The sequence below is a fragment of the Erpetoichthys calabaricus genome, chromosome 1 (genome assembly GCF_900747795.2).
Source record: "Erpetoichthys calabaricus chromosome 1, fErpCal1.3, whole genome shotgun sequence".
Taxonomy (NCBI): domain Eukaryota; kingdom Metazoa; phylum Chordata; class Cladistia; order Polypteriformes; family Polypteridae; genus Erpetoichthys; species Erpetoichthys calabaricus.
Window position 1 is genome coordinate 335,969,380 of NC_041394.2, and position 14,450 is coordinate 335,983,829.

Here is a 14,450-nt window from a genome sequence, read left to right on the forward strand (position 1 = left end):
GCCATTCAAGAATTTTCCACTTCTTTGCTTTAATAAACTCCTGGGTTGCTTTGGCTGTATGTTTTGGGTCATTGTCCATCTGTATCATGAAACACCGCCCAATCAATTTGACTGCATTTAGCTGGATTTGAGCAGACAGTATGTCTCTGAACACCTCAGAATTCATTCGGCTGCTTCTGTCCTGTGTCACATCATCAATAAACACTGGTGTCCCAGTGCCACTTGCAGCCATGCACGCCCAAGCCATCACACTGCCTCCACCGTGTTTTACAGATGATGTGCTATGCTTTGGATAATGAGCTGTTCCACGCCTTCTCCATACTTTTTTCTTGCCATCATTCTGGTAGAGGTTGATCTTGGTTTCATCTGTCCAAAGAATGTTTTTCCAGAACTGTGCTGGCTTTTTTAGATGTTCTTTAGCAAAGTCAAATCTAGCCTTTCTATTCTTGAGGCTTATGAGTGGCTTGCATCTTGCAGTGCACCCTCTGTATTTACTTTCATGCAGTCTTCTTTTTATGGTAGACTTGGATATCGATACGCCTACCCCCTGGAGAGTGTTGTTCACTTAGTTGGCTGTTGTGAAGGTCGGTCTCTCACTATGGAAATGATTCTGCCGTCATCCACCACTGTTGTCTTCCGTGGACGTCCAGGTCTTTTTGCATTGCTGAGTTCACCAGTGCATGCTTTCTTTCTCAGGATGTACCAAACTGTAGATTTTGCCACTCGTAATATTGTAGCAATTTCTCAGATGGGTTTTTTCTGTTTTCGCAGCTTAAGGATGGTTTCTTTCACCTGCATGGAGAGCTCCTTTGACCGCATGTTGTCTGTTCACAGCAAAATCTTCCACATGCAAGCACCACACCTCAAATCAACTCCAGGCCTTTTATCTGCTTAATTGATAATGACATAACAACGGACTTGCCCACACCTGCCCATGAAATAGCCTTTGAGTCAATTGTCCAATTACTTTTGAGCCCCTGAAATGAAGGGATGATTGTGTTAAAAAAATGCTTTAGTTGCCTCACATTGTTATGCAATCGTTTTGTTCACCCCACTGAATTAAAGCTGAAAGTCTGCACTTCAACTGCATCTGAGTTGTTTCATTTAAAATTCATTGTGGTAATGTGCAGAACCAAAGTTAGAAAAAAGTTGTCACTGTCCAAATATTTATGGACCTAACTGTACCTGTTTAGGAGTTCCCTACCTGTCGCCTCGGAATAGCTTTTTTCTATAACTTACTGCTATGGAGATTTGTGCTATTTCAAGCACGTCCCACATGAACTCATGGTTAACTGAGTCATACGCCTTTTCTCAATTGATGTTCACCAGTCCGATTGTGATTCCTCTACTTTTAGCATTCTCGCAAACATCTCGGATCAAAATGTAATTTTGTGCCATAGATCATCCACGGACTGCACATACCTGTTCTGTTCCTACTAGCTGATCCATTACACCCTTCAGTCTGTTTGCTATTACTTTCCCCCATAATCTTGTATTCCTGACAAAGGAGAGTTATTGGACGTCAATCTGTGATTTTTTTCTGAGACCCCTTTCTTTAGAATTAAAACTATAATCCCTTTTTTCCACCTTTCAGGTACTTCACAGCCATCCATAATTTCCTGGAAGAGCTCCACCATATTGTCCTTTGTCATTTCCCAAAAGGCTTTATAAAGCTCGAGAGACGGACCATCCGTTCCTGGTGTTTTTCCCTCCTTGTTTTATTGCCTTTTTAGACCTCCTACTCTATGATCTTCTCTTCTAATCTCCTATGCTCCTCTTCGCTTGACATATTAACAGTACCTTTTAGGGCCTCTTGCCGGCAAGCTGAATCTATATGTGCTGCTTTTGTTATAGCTTTCCGTAGAAAACATTCACTATATTCATTTCTTTTTTTCCCTGGAGATTCCTTCCAGGTCCTTCATTTGCATAATGTAACTCCTTCTTCCTCTCCTTTACCCATTTTTAATGAAGAATCCGGTACATTTTTCATCTTCTTCTAAATCTTGAACCCTGCTCTGGAATTTTCTTTTCTTCCTTCTTTTTGTTTATCCTTGCTATTTTTTTATTTTTTATTTTTGCATTATCTGCCTTTCGATATCATCCTCTTCCTTCTCTTCCCTATAGAGGTTCTCCAGATCTTTTTGCAAACCTTCCATTTCTGGTCTTTCATGCTTGCCTTCCTCCCTGCCTTTCATCTGGAACGATTTGCGTGACCTAAATTTCATGATCTCCCACCATTCATTCCACTTTGGCTCTTTCTTCAGTCTTTTTCTTCTGTTGCTCCTCAACCTTCATTTCTCTGTTCCTTTGTTTCTGTTACTCTTGTTAAAGCCTCAGTGGGATCTTCTTTCAAGAAGGGGTTACTGACAAGGTAAGGGTTGCTGTTCAACTCTTCACTCCTCCCCTCTAAGGTTGTTAAGGTTTTTGCCTCAATCTTTTCACTTTCTCTTGTGATCTCGTACCAGTCTTTTTTGGTTCCAAACTTATTGTCTTCTGCTCCTATAGCTCTTAGGGAAGGAGCGTTGGTCAATAATTTCCTCATTTCTTCCAGCTCCAGAGTACTCTTCTGGATACTGTCCTCCATTCTTTGTTCTATCCCCTGCTGTTTGTCTTTTTTCTTCTTCTGTCTTTCCTCCTACCCCTCTACAACTCTCCATCCTCACATTTGTATCTGGCTTTGCCATCTCCATTTTCTCCACCTCTCTTTGGCGGAGAATAAATTATGTTGTTGCTAAGTTCATACCCACAGATCATGGCTCAATGGCCCAGACCTCCTGCCATTCTATCCTAGTAGGATACACTACTATTGACCTGGATGACTCCACCTCTCCAGCTGGAACTGCCTGTCCCTTCATTAACACGCAATGCACCCATACTTTCACTACTAACAGACTTCATGTCCAAACGTTCTACCCCACCAGGCATCTGTCAATGTGTACAGCACATCTACAGCCACTGCACACACAATGGCCACCAGATGCCTATAGATGGACTGTGCATATCTTGACCCTAAATATTCTGGATTAAAGTACTGGATAGAAGGAGGTGCTGACACACTGTCCCAATACATTGCATACTATGTATTTATGTTCAAAACAATGTATACATGTCATTTAAAAATGCTCTGAATTAATTGCCACTTAACTAAAGTAAGACATGACATTTGCATAATTAATTGTTTATTTCATTCACACAACACTGGGAGGGGCTTATTTGCGATTCTCAACTCCACGCGCAAGTGGACACGGGGTATAATGTAACAGCGGAGAGAGGTTAGGAGCACACGCTGATACAGCGCATTGCCGCCGCCGCCGCCACCACCACATGACAAATCACCTCAGGATCCCAGATTAGGACCCAAGTGCAGCCATTTGGCGGGTGACACCTCAGCACCACACAAGTTTTTTTTATGGTGGCTGGAGTGCCAATTCTGCCACAAACCCCCAGGTTTTTTACAGCAGGTTGGATGCCGATTAACTTCATACTCGGGACAGAGCAATTGCAGGTTAATGGCCTTGCTCAAAGGCCCAATGGAGTAGAGTCACATTTGGCAATTACGGGATTCAAACCGGCACCCTTCTGATTACCAGTGCAGATTCCTAGCTTCAGAGCCACCACTCTGTCCCTAACAACTGGAGTGGCTAGTAATTAATATTGACATCAGGACAATTAACAAATCCATCCATATCATAAACATGTCGTAATACAACGACATATAGGGGTAGGATCAAATCCCTTAAAGTGATACCATTCATGTACATGCACATTACTAGTAATATACACATTTTTTGAATTAAAGGTCACAAATCCCCCACCCCTTAACTGGTACATCCAATTGATATCTATTCAATACACATAGCAGTTTATCAAATGATAACCATCCATAGTAAATATCAAATATCACACTTTCCTCCTACTGATAATTATCTCACCAGGGACCCTTCATCTTGTAATACATGGATATCCCCGCCTCCTCTCGGGTATGTCTGGACTTTTCACATCCTGAAGTCCCCACAAATACAACCACATTCATCTTATAGTCACGTCTGAGGACCAGCTGCACCGGTATTCATATAGTCCCGCAATGCTCTCCCGTACTTCACATATACCTCTGGATGTGTCTCGGCGGTTTCTCTAAGACTCCTACTTGTGGTAAGTGTCTCTATCGCCATCTTTAAATCATTTCTTTTTCCTCTATAAGACATCTCTCCCTTTTCAAAATAATCGCCGCCCTTAACACAGTATGTCCGGTTCTCTTCATCTGTACCCCTCACCTTTTCCAGGTATGCCTTCTCTCCAATAACCTTTTTAGTTGCCTTAAATCTAATTTTCTTTGCCAAATTCATGAAATCCTCGTAGATGTTAACACCCTGTACTAGGGCACGCTTCCCAGCCATACACCAGATAAGTTACATCCAGATCCTTCAAATCGACACTCCTCCTCTTCCGTATACCAATGTAGAGAAAAGCAAAGTGTTTTTACAACATCATTAGGTATTGTACTATCCGCATCTGGGCCATTACCCTCACTGTTTTTCGTCTTTCTCTTTCTTTTTCTGAGGTGGACGCCATCTGTGTAACCATGTTGCCTGTTCCAGGTTGACAGTGTTTGGAATTAGTTTGGGCTAACTTCTTCCTCTTCATCTCCCTCTTCTTCTTTCTTAGACTCCTCATTGTTATTTAACTGAATAGGCACTGGCCTGACTATGCTATCCTTGCTCTTCTTTGCATAGGACTTGGGGCATGTTTTGTACCCACACAGATGACATTTAATATTCTGGACACGTTTCCTCACGGAGTGCCACATGTCTCCACAATTCCTGCATTATGAGGCTATATGCCCTTCCTGGTCATGCTTGCAGCATACTTTTGATTGGCCATTGTAAAAAAAAAAAATAAATAAATAAATAAATCAGGCCTCTTGCTCCACCAATCCGTATAGTTGGTGGGAGGTGTTTAAACTGTCCCTTGTCATTTCTTGGAAGTTTAATGAGAAAGCTGTGATATGCCGTATTAATCCCAAAATTCTATGTTTCCACGCTGTACCATACAAAATCTCTTCATCCACTAGAGGATTTGTTCGTATTTTATCCTCCCAGAAAACATTACTACATTGATAGTTTTTACCTCTCTCTCTCTGTGATAAGGGCTGCAACATTATTCTCACCAAGGTTCTGTCTGTTTTAATTTTCCTCATAAAAACCTTGATGCACCTTTCCATAACTAAACTGTCAGTATATATACAGTAATCCCTCCTCCATCGCAGGGGTTGCGTTCCAGAGCCACCCGCGAAATAAGAAAATCCGCGAAGTAGAAACCATATGTTTATATGGTTATTTTTATATTGTCATGCTTGGGTCACAGATTTGCGTAGAGAGACAGGAACGTTATTCAAACACTGCAAACAAACATTTGTCTCTTTTTCAAAAGTTTAAACTGTGCTCCATGACAAGACAGAGATGACAGTTCCGTCTCACAATTAAAAGAATGCAAACATATTTTCCTCTTCAAAGGAGTGCGCGTCAGGAGCAGAGTCTGTCAGAAAGACACAGGAAAGCAAACAAATCAATAGGGCTGTTTGCTTTTAAGTATGCGAAGCACCGCGGCACAAAGCTGTTGAAGGCGGCAGCTCACACCCCCTCCGTCAGGAGCAGACAAAGAGAGAGAGAGAGAGACAGATAAAAAAATCAATACGTGCCCTTCGAGCTTTTAAGTATGCGAAGCACCGTGCAGCATGTCACTTCACGAAGCAGCTGCACAAAAGGTAGCCAACGTGAAGATAATCTTTCAGCATTTTTAGACGAGCGTCCGTATTGTCTAGGTGTGCGAACAGCCCCCCTGCTCAATCCCCTTACGTCAGGATCAGAAAAAGTCAGCGCAAGAGACCGAGAAAAGTAAGCCGGGTAGCTTCTCAGCCATCTGCCAATAGCGTACCTTGTATGAAATCAACTGGGCAAACCAACTGAGGAAGCATGTACCAGAAATTAAAAGACCCATTGTCCGCAGAAATCCGCGAACCAGCAAAAAATCTGCGATATATATTTAAATATGCTTACATATAAAATCCACGATAGAGTGAAGCCGCGAAAGGCGAAGCGCGATATAGCGAGGGATCACTGTACCTGAAAAGTTTTCCCAATTATGGAAAGCAAAGATAAATTCTACCATCCATGCTGCGAATGCCAGGCCTCTGAATAAAATCAAAAAGATTAATCTTTTCCTCCCCTGAGTTAGCTGGAAATGACAGCATTCCTACTCTTCTCTTCTGATGCCATCTTTAAAAGTCCTGTGCATGGCAAGAAAACAAAGGGAAGAAAAAAGCATGTCTCTGGAATCTACTTACACTCTTTTATTTCAGTGCTGAAACAGTCTCTGGGATTGAACCAAAATAAAATCGCAAAAAAAAAAAAAGCTCAAACCGCCGTGGCCTAAGGAATTTCAGACAGTAGTGGAACTGCCAACCTACTGCCTGTCCTTCGATGTCCGTGAGGTATTATTCCCTATACCTGGACAGGACAGAATTGTATCTCCCCTGCCAGATAAGTACGTGGGCAGCTGTCAATTTAAATTTACAACACAGGGACACCAGCTGAGTGCTACAATACTCCCGGAACCAGTGGCGCACGAGTTTGTGCTGCTCAGGGCGAGCGGTGCTCCTATTTGCCGCCCTCCAACATATCTGAATATGTTAACCTATTTAAATAGAAAATTAAAATGACATGTAGGGAAAAATTAAGATATATTTTGCCTAGATTTATTCATATATAGAGAAACGGCAATAATTTTTCACATATAATAATTTATAAGCATCAACTAGACAAGAATATAGTATAGACGCACTGATAAGCCGTGTTCTAATTATTAGTTTAGTAAAATTATGCTGCGAAAACTAGAACCGGTGTGGTGTACAAGTGATAGGTGGGGATGTTTTCTGCGCAGAGCAAGAACGCATTCGGATTGATAACGAAACTAAATTATAAATTGTAAATTAGTTGTTTATCTTCCTAGAAATTATTATCGGTGTAATGTTTATTTTTGTTATTGCCCCATAAATTTCAAATGCTGTGTCTTATGCCGTCACAGAAGAACTGTCTGAAAATTATTTTTGAAGCATTTGTGGATAAAAATCACAGAATTGTACTTTTTTTTCATTCATGAGTGATATTTTTCCGAACCCTGCTGCTTACAGAAGGCTTGTACTGAGCCTTTTGGTTAATAATGCCGCCCCCAAAAATGTGCTGCCCGGGGCGGACCGCCTCCTCCGCCTGTCCCTAGCTACGCCACTACATGGAACAAGGTCAATGGCACTTTGTGGTTTGTATAGTCACCGTGGTCTAGTGACAGCATGTGTGACTCATAGGTCCCTTTTTGTTACTGCTTTTATGGATTGCTATCCCGCCAAGAATCAGTTAGTATGACCGCAACAGGTTGAGACTACTGAGCAAAGTAAAAGAGTGGGCAAGCGGCAGGCTGGTCGAAGATGGACTTGTAATATTATTTTGGAGATGTCCAATGGGCAGCCGCAGGGTGTCATACAGTGCATCTGGAAAGTATTCACAGCGCATCACTTTCTCCACATTTTGTTATGTTACAGCCTTATTCCAGAATGGATTAAATTCATTTTTTTCCTCAGAATTCTACACACAACACCCCATAATGACCACGTGAAAAAAGTTTACTTGAGATTTTTGCAAATTTATTAAAAATAAAAAAAATTGAGAAAGCACATGTACATAAGTATTCACAGCCTTTGCCTTGAAGCTCAAAATTGAGCTCAGGTGCATCCTGTTTCCCCTGATCATCCTTGAGATGTTTCTGCAGCTTCATTGGAGTCCACCTGTGGTAAATTCAGTTGATTGGACATGATTTGGAAAGGCACACACCTGTCCATATAAGGTCCCACAGTTGACAGTTCATATCAGAGCACAAACCAAGCATGAAGTCAAAGGAATTGTCTGTAGACCTCCGAGACAGGATTGTCTCGAGGCACAAATCTGGGGAAGGTTACAGAAAATTTTCTGCTGCTTTGAAGGTCCCAATGAGCACAGTGGCCTCCATCATCCATAAGTGGAAGATGTTCGGAACCACCAGGACTCTTCCTAGAGCTGGCCGGCCATCTAAACTGAGCGATCGGGGGAGAAGGGCCTTAGTCAGGGAGGTGACCAAGAACAGGCCTGTATGGTAGAGTGGCCAGACGGAAGCCACTCCTTAGTAAAAAGGCACATGGCTGCCCACCTGGAGTTTGCACCTGAAGGACTCTCAGACCATGAGAGAGAAAATTCTCTGGCCTGATGAGGCAAAGATTGAACTCTTTGGTGTGAATGCCAGGCGTCACTTTGGAGGAAACCAGGAACCGCTCATCACCAGGCCAATACCATTCCTACAGTGAAGCATGGTGGTGGCAGCATCATGCTGTGGGGATGTTTTTCAGCGGCAGGGACTGGGAGACTAGTCAGGATAAAGGGAAAGATGACTGCAGCAATGTACAGAGACATCCTGGATGAAAACCTGCTCCAGAGCGCTCTTGACCTCAGACTGGGGCGATGGTTCATCTTTCAGCAGGACATCGACCCTAAGCACACAGCCAAGATATCAAAGGAGTGGCTTCAGGACAACTCTGACTTCAGACTTGAATCCGATTGAACATCTCTGGAGAGATCTTAAAATGGCTGTGCACTGACGCTTCCCATCCAACCTGATGGAGCTTGAGAGGTGCTGCAAAGAGGAATGGGCGAAACTGGCCAAGGATAGGTGTGCCAAGCTTGTGGCATCATATTCAAAAAGACTTGAGGCTGTAATTGCTGCCAAAGGTGCATCGACAAAGTATTGAGCAAAGGCTCTGAATACAACTCAGCATTCTTTCTCCTCCAAACATGACGAGTAGAGTTTTTTCATCTGACCATATGACATTCTCCCAATCCTCTTCTGGATCAAATGCTGTCTAGCAAACTTCAGACGGGCCTGCACATTTACTGGCTTAAGCAGGGGGACACATCTGGCACTGCAGGATTTGAGTCCCTGGCGGCGTAGTGTGTTACTGATGGTAGCCTTTATTACTTTGGTCCCAGCTCTCTGCAGGTCATTCACTAGGTCCCCCCGTGTGTGTCTGGGATTTTTGCTCACCGTTCTTGTGATCATTTTGACCCCACGGGGTGAGATCTTGCGTGGTGCCCCAGATCGAGGGAGATTATCAGTGGTCTTGTACGTCTTCCATTTTCTAATAATTGCTCCCACAGTTGATTTCTTCACACCAAGCTGCTTACCTTTTGCAGATTCAGTCTTCCCAGCCTGGTGCAGGTCTACAGTTTTGTTTCTGGTGTCCTTTGACAGCTCTTTGGTGTTGGCCATAGTGGAGATTGGTGTGTGACTGTTTGAGGTTGTGGACAGGTGTCTTTTATATTGATAACGAGTTCAAACAGGTGCCATTAATACAGGTAACGAGTGGAGGACAGAGGAGCCTCTTACAGAAGAAGTTACAGGTCTGTGAGAGCCAGAAATCTTGCTTGTTTGTAGGTGACCAAATACTTATTTTCCACCATAATTTGCAAATAAATTCTTTAAAAATCAGACAATGTGATTTTCTGGATTTTTTTTTCTCATTTTGTCTCTCATAGTTGAGGTATCCCTATGATGAAAATTAAAGGCCTCTCTCATCTTTTTAAGTGGGAGAACTTGCACAATTGGTGGCTGACTAAATACTTTTTTGCCCCACTATATATTGATATACAGGCTAAAAAGCCAGTCGGCACCTGTGGATCCTTCTGGAAGAGTGGAATCATGACAGTGTCGAGTGAGGTCCATTATTATTTCTTCTTCTTCTACTACTACTACACGGGTGACCTGAATAATTTTAATTACACCTCGTTGTTTTATGCGTTACTAGCCGCCCACTGCGGCTCTGCCTGCGTAGAAGCGTCTGAAGAGGAGGGCCCTGCCTGACTCCACACGCCTGACGTCACTCTTTCTCCTCCCCTTGGCCCGCATCCTCCTTCTCGGAATACAGTAATCCTTCCTCCATCGCGGGGGTTGCGTTCCAGAACCCCCCGCGACAGGTGAAAATCCGCGAAGTAGAAACCATATGTTCATATGGTTCTTTTTATATATTTTAAGCCCTTATAAACTCTCCCACACTATTATAAACATTTCCCGCACAATTATACAGCATAAACCCTTTGTATTCTCTTAGATATTAGGTAAGATTCATTGAAATTATGTATGCAAATACAGTTTATATACAGTAAAACCTAAATATTATTTTAAAGATATCGAGCGTCTCTGATATCACATATGTTACAGTCATTACGACAGACAGGCCAGCAGCAATAAATACGTACAATGCAAGAAAAAATGTATACAGTAAAATGTGTGTACAGTGACACTAAACTATGTACATGTAATAAGTACTGTACGTAGATAATTAATTATGGTTACTCACCAACAATGACATATCCATCCATCCATCCATTTTCCAACCCGCTGAATCCGAACACAGGGTCACAGGGGTCTGCTGGAGCCAATCCCAACCAACACAGGGCACAAGGCAGGAACCAATCCCGGGCAGGGTGCCAACCCACCACAGACAATGACATATCGACTTGTCCGATAACGATGAGTTTAATTTTACTGCACAACAAAGGAGAGCGGTACAGCTCTTCTAAATGAGCCTCTTCAGGCGACTGTGTAGCATCGCCGTTGTTCTTCTTCCAGCACTCTTCAAACCAAATCCCTAAAGCAGATTCCATCCAGACTACTGCCTTATCACGTCCACTTGCAACTCATTTTGCGCCCTGGTTAAAGGACACTGCGGCCGTAGATCTTATATGCTTTTCCTCCTTTTTAAATAAAAAGAATCGTGGACTCATTGATGCCGTAATGGTGTCCTGCAGCGGTGTAGCTGTTCCCTTCCTTCAACATATCCCAAACTTTTACCTTTTCTGCAATCATTTGCATCTTCTGTTGGCGCTTGGACACGGCCCCTGAAGCAGGAGCAGGAGCACGTTAATGCTGAATGAGTGAGATGAGACTTCCTGGTTAATGCAGCACTCCGTCGCTGAGCCAATCAGCACACAGGAACTTAACTGTGTGCTCTGATTAGGTAGCTTCTCAGTCATCCGCCAATAGCGTCCCTTGTATGAAATCAACTGGGCAGACCAACTGAGGAAGCATGTACCAGAAATTAAAAGACCCATTGTCCGCAGAAACCCGCGAAGCAGCGAAAAATCCGCGTTATATATTTAGATATGCTTACATATAAAATCCGCGATAGAGTGAAGCCATGAAAGTCGAAGCGCGATATAGCGAGGGATTACTATAGAGCGAATATATCGCTTCTGCAGCAAACTATGATTTTTAGCGCGCCGAGAGAAGTGGCAAAATCAATCGGAATGTTCAAGCAAATTCTAGAAAAAAGCTCGATCTAAATCCGTTAAGTAGTTCTCTCTTTCGCTAGCCAAGCAGAGTTAAGGTTACGCCCCAAGGCTGGAGCATGAATGAGGAGATCCGCGCCCTTCTCCCCTCGGCCCGATGTGTCTGTCTCGGACTCGCACAAAGCAAATGAACTATGATACATAGCACGATGAGAGAAGTCGCAAAATCAACCAGAATGTTCAAGAAAACTATAGAAAAAAAAAAAAACACAATCTAAATCCGTTGAACTAGTTCTCTCGTGAAAGTGGACAGACATACAGACAGACGTTGGATTTTATATATACAGAGATGTGTCCAACTGGCAAGCAGGTAAAGCGGAGACTAATAGGACACAGTACGTTAGCTCTTTACAGCAGGGGTTTTAAAGTATTGTAATAAAAGGGAAAATCAGAATTATGGCCGTTACTTTCCATTTGCTTTAATAAGAAGGTCTTGGCATTTAACAACAGTCAATGATCTCAGGTTTAAGAGTGATTGGGAGAGATTCAGATGCAAAATGATACTTTCAGGGCACCAGAAAAGCGTTTACAAAAAACTACTCCAAGTACACTTTTGGAATCGGGAGAAACAAAAAAAAAAACTATTTTGTGAAGGAGTCTTGTAAATTAATTGCATACTTAATGGTGTCCACAGGTGTTGTCATGAATAGAGTGTGAAATAAAATTATTTTTTTTAGAAGATAAACATTTTTGGAAAAATTAACCATTTTGGTACGTTTTTTTAACATGGAAAATTACATGGCACCTAGAATTCACTCATAGGAAGCTGCATTTAAATTTTGGAATTTTTAATGGGTCTGTTTGTATTACTTTAACAACATTTTCTGCTTTCTTTACCCATACAAAATTGAAGGTCTCTTACTGTATAAGTTAATATATACTGTATTATATATATACACACATACACATAAAATTGAAAGCATTGGTGAGGCTTCTTGAAAAGAGCTAAAATGTGTTAATGCCCACATCAGTTTGTCAGTTATGTTCACATCAAGAAATGTATAACTGCTCACACTTCAATAGCATCATCTCCAATGTACAGTATTTTCACAAAGTACTCAGACCTCTTGCCTTTCTGTACGCTGTATTGTGTTGTACATTTAATTTTAAATGAGTAAATTTGCCATTTTACCCATCGATCTACACTCAAAAACCCATTAAGACAAAGTGAAAACGTGTTTTCAGAAAGGTCCATCCATCCATTATCCAACCCGCTATATCCTAACATAGGGTCACGGGGGTCTGCTGGAGCCAATCCCAGCCAACACAGGGCACAAGGCAGGAAACCAACCCTGGGCAGGGTGCCAGCCCATCACAGGGCACACACACACACACCAAGCACACATTAGGGACAATTTAGGATCACCAATGCACCTAACCTGCATGTCTTTGGACTGTGGGTGGAAACCGGAGTGCCTAGAGGAAACCCACACAGACACGAGGAGAACATGCAAACTCCACGCAGGGAGGACCCGGGAAGCAAACCCAGGTCTCCTTACTGCGAGGCAGCAGCGCTACCCACTGCGCCACCAAGTTGCCCGTTTTCAGAAAGGTCTGCAAACTAATTAAAACTCAAAAACTGAAAATTTTCATTTGTAATATAATTCAGACCCTTAATTATTTCATAGAAGCCCCTTTGGGAGAAATTGTAGCTTTGTTTGCTTGGGTCTCTACAAGCTTTGCACACCTGGATTTGGGCGGTTTATGAGATGACACTGGGGTCTGATCTCACTTCTACTTTCTAAAGTCTATAATTAGATCCTTGGTTTTGCTGACATCAAGGGTAAGACTGCTGTCCTCACACCACTGAGTCGTCAGATGAGACAGCTCTCTGTGTCATCATTGTTGGTGATCCGGCCTATGGAGGTGGTGTCATCAGAAAATGTAACAATAGAGTTGGAGATGTGCCTGGACACAAAGTGACAAGAAGAACAGAAGAGGGTTCAGCAGACTAGTCTGTGAAATACGTATCAGTGTTGAGGGTCACCGTGAAGAATGTAATGCTGCCATTACACACGTGCCAGTGTCTGTTGGTTAGAAGGTCCAGGTGTACAGGGTGATGCGGAGTTTGGTGGTCAGCTTCGCTGATACAACAGTGTGAAATGCTGAGCTGAAGTCTGTAAGCAGGCGCTGGCATAACAGGTTTTATTGTCCAGGTGTATCGGATGGTATAAAGTGCAAGGGATACGGCATCTTCTGAGGAGTGGTGGTAACAAAGTTCAAACTGGACATGATCAGGACCATAAAAATATTCTATTTAATATGTCCCAGGCAGCAGTCTCTCAAACCACGTCATCACAACTGGAGAGAGTGCCACTGATCTGCGGTCATTCAGAAAGTCCCCTTTTGTTTCCGTGGGTATAGGGACAATTGCCATTTTGAAGCAAGCAGGGAGCACAGATCCCCTCAGTAAAGTATTAAAGATGTCTGCTCTTTAGGTTTTGAAGGCAAAAATAACTGACAAGTTGACATGCAATTGTATTCATAACATATTAAAGATGTAAGCAAGGGAGTCTCTACAAACCACATAGAATTGTTTTGTTTAAAGATATTTACTTTATCTTGAGAAATGTTATTCATAAACTCCATATCATCAATTAGTAAAGATGGAAGAAGAGGCAGTGTGTGTGCGTGTGTGTGTGTGTATACAAGGTAATGCATTTTTAATCAACAAAAAAAAAAAAACAAAGCTGGACTACTCTCAGTAAGCCCTTAGACATATATAGGTAGACACCGCATGACCAGCAGCATCATACGGCAACATCGCCGCCATATTGCGAGTGGCACTGCTGTGGAGTGAAGTAATGGATAAAGATGCCTCACGTACTCAAATTACAGAGTGGCAACACACGGAAAAAACTATGTAAGACAGTTCTGTTTCAAGGATTTTAGATCCTATCCTGTAAATATTTAAGTAACCACATTGTGTGTGTGAGATAGAGAGAAAGAGAGATTGAGAGAGGAATGAGTGAAATGTTTTCTGAAATTATTAAGCCAACTTGTATACAATAAAATTGTTTATTT

The 14,450-nt window shown here is 42.3% G+C and overlaps 1 protein-coding gene across 1 annotated transcript in view; it reads left to right on the plus strand.

Moving 5' to 3' along the window:
* The window catches only part of LOC114667145 (zinc finger protein 883-like), a 51,163-nt gene that overhangs the window by 25,881 nt on the left and 10,832 nt on the right, over positions 1–14,450 (plus strand). The window lies entirely within an intron of this gene.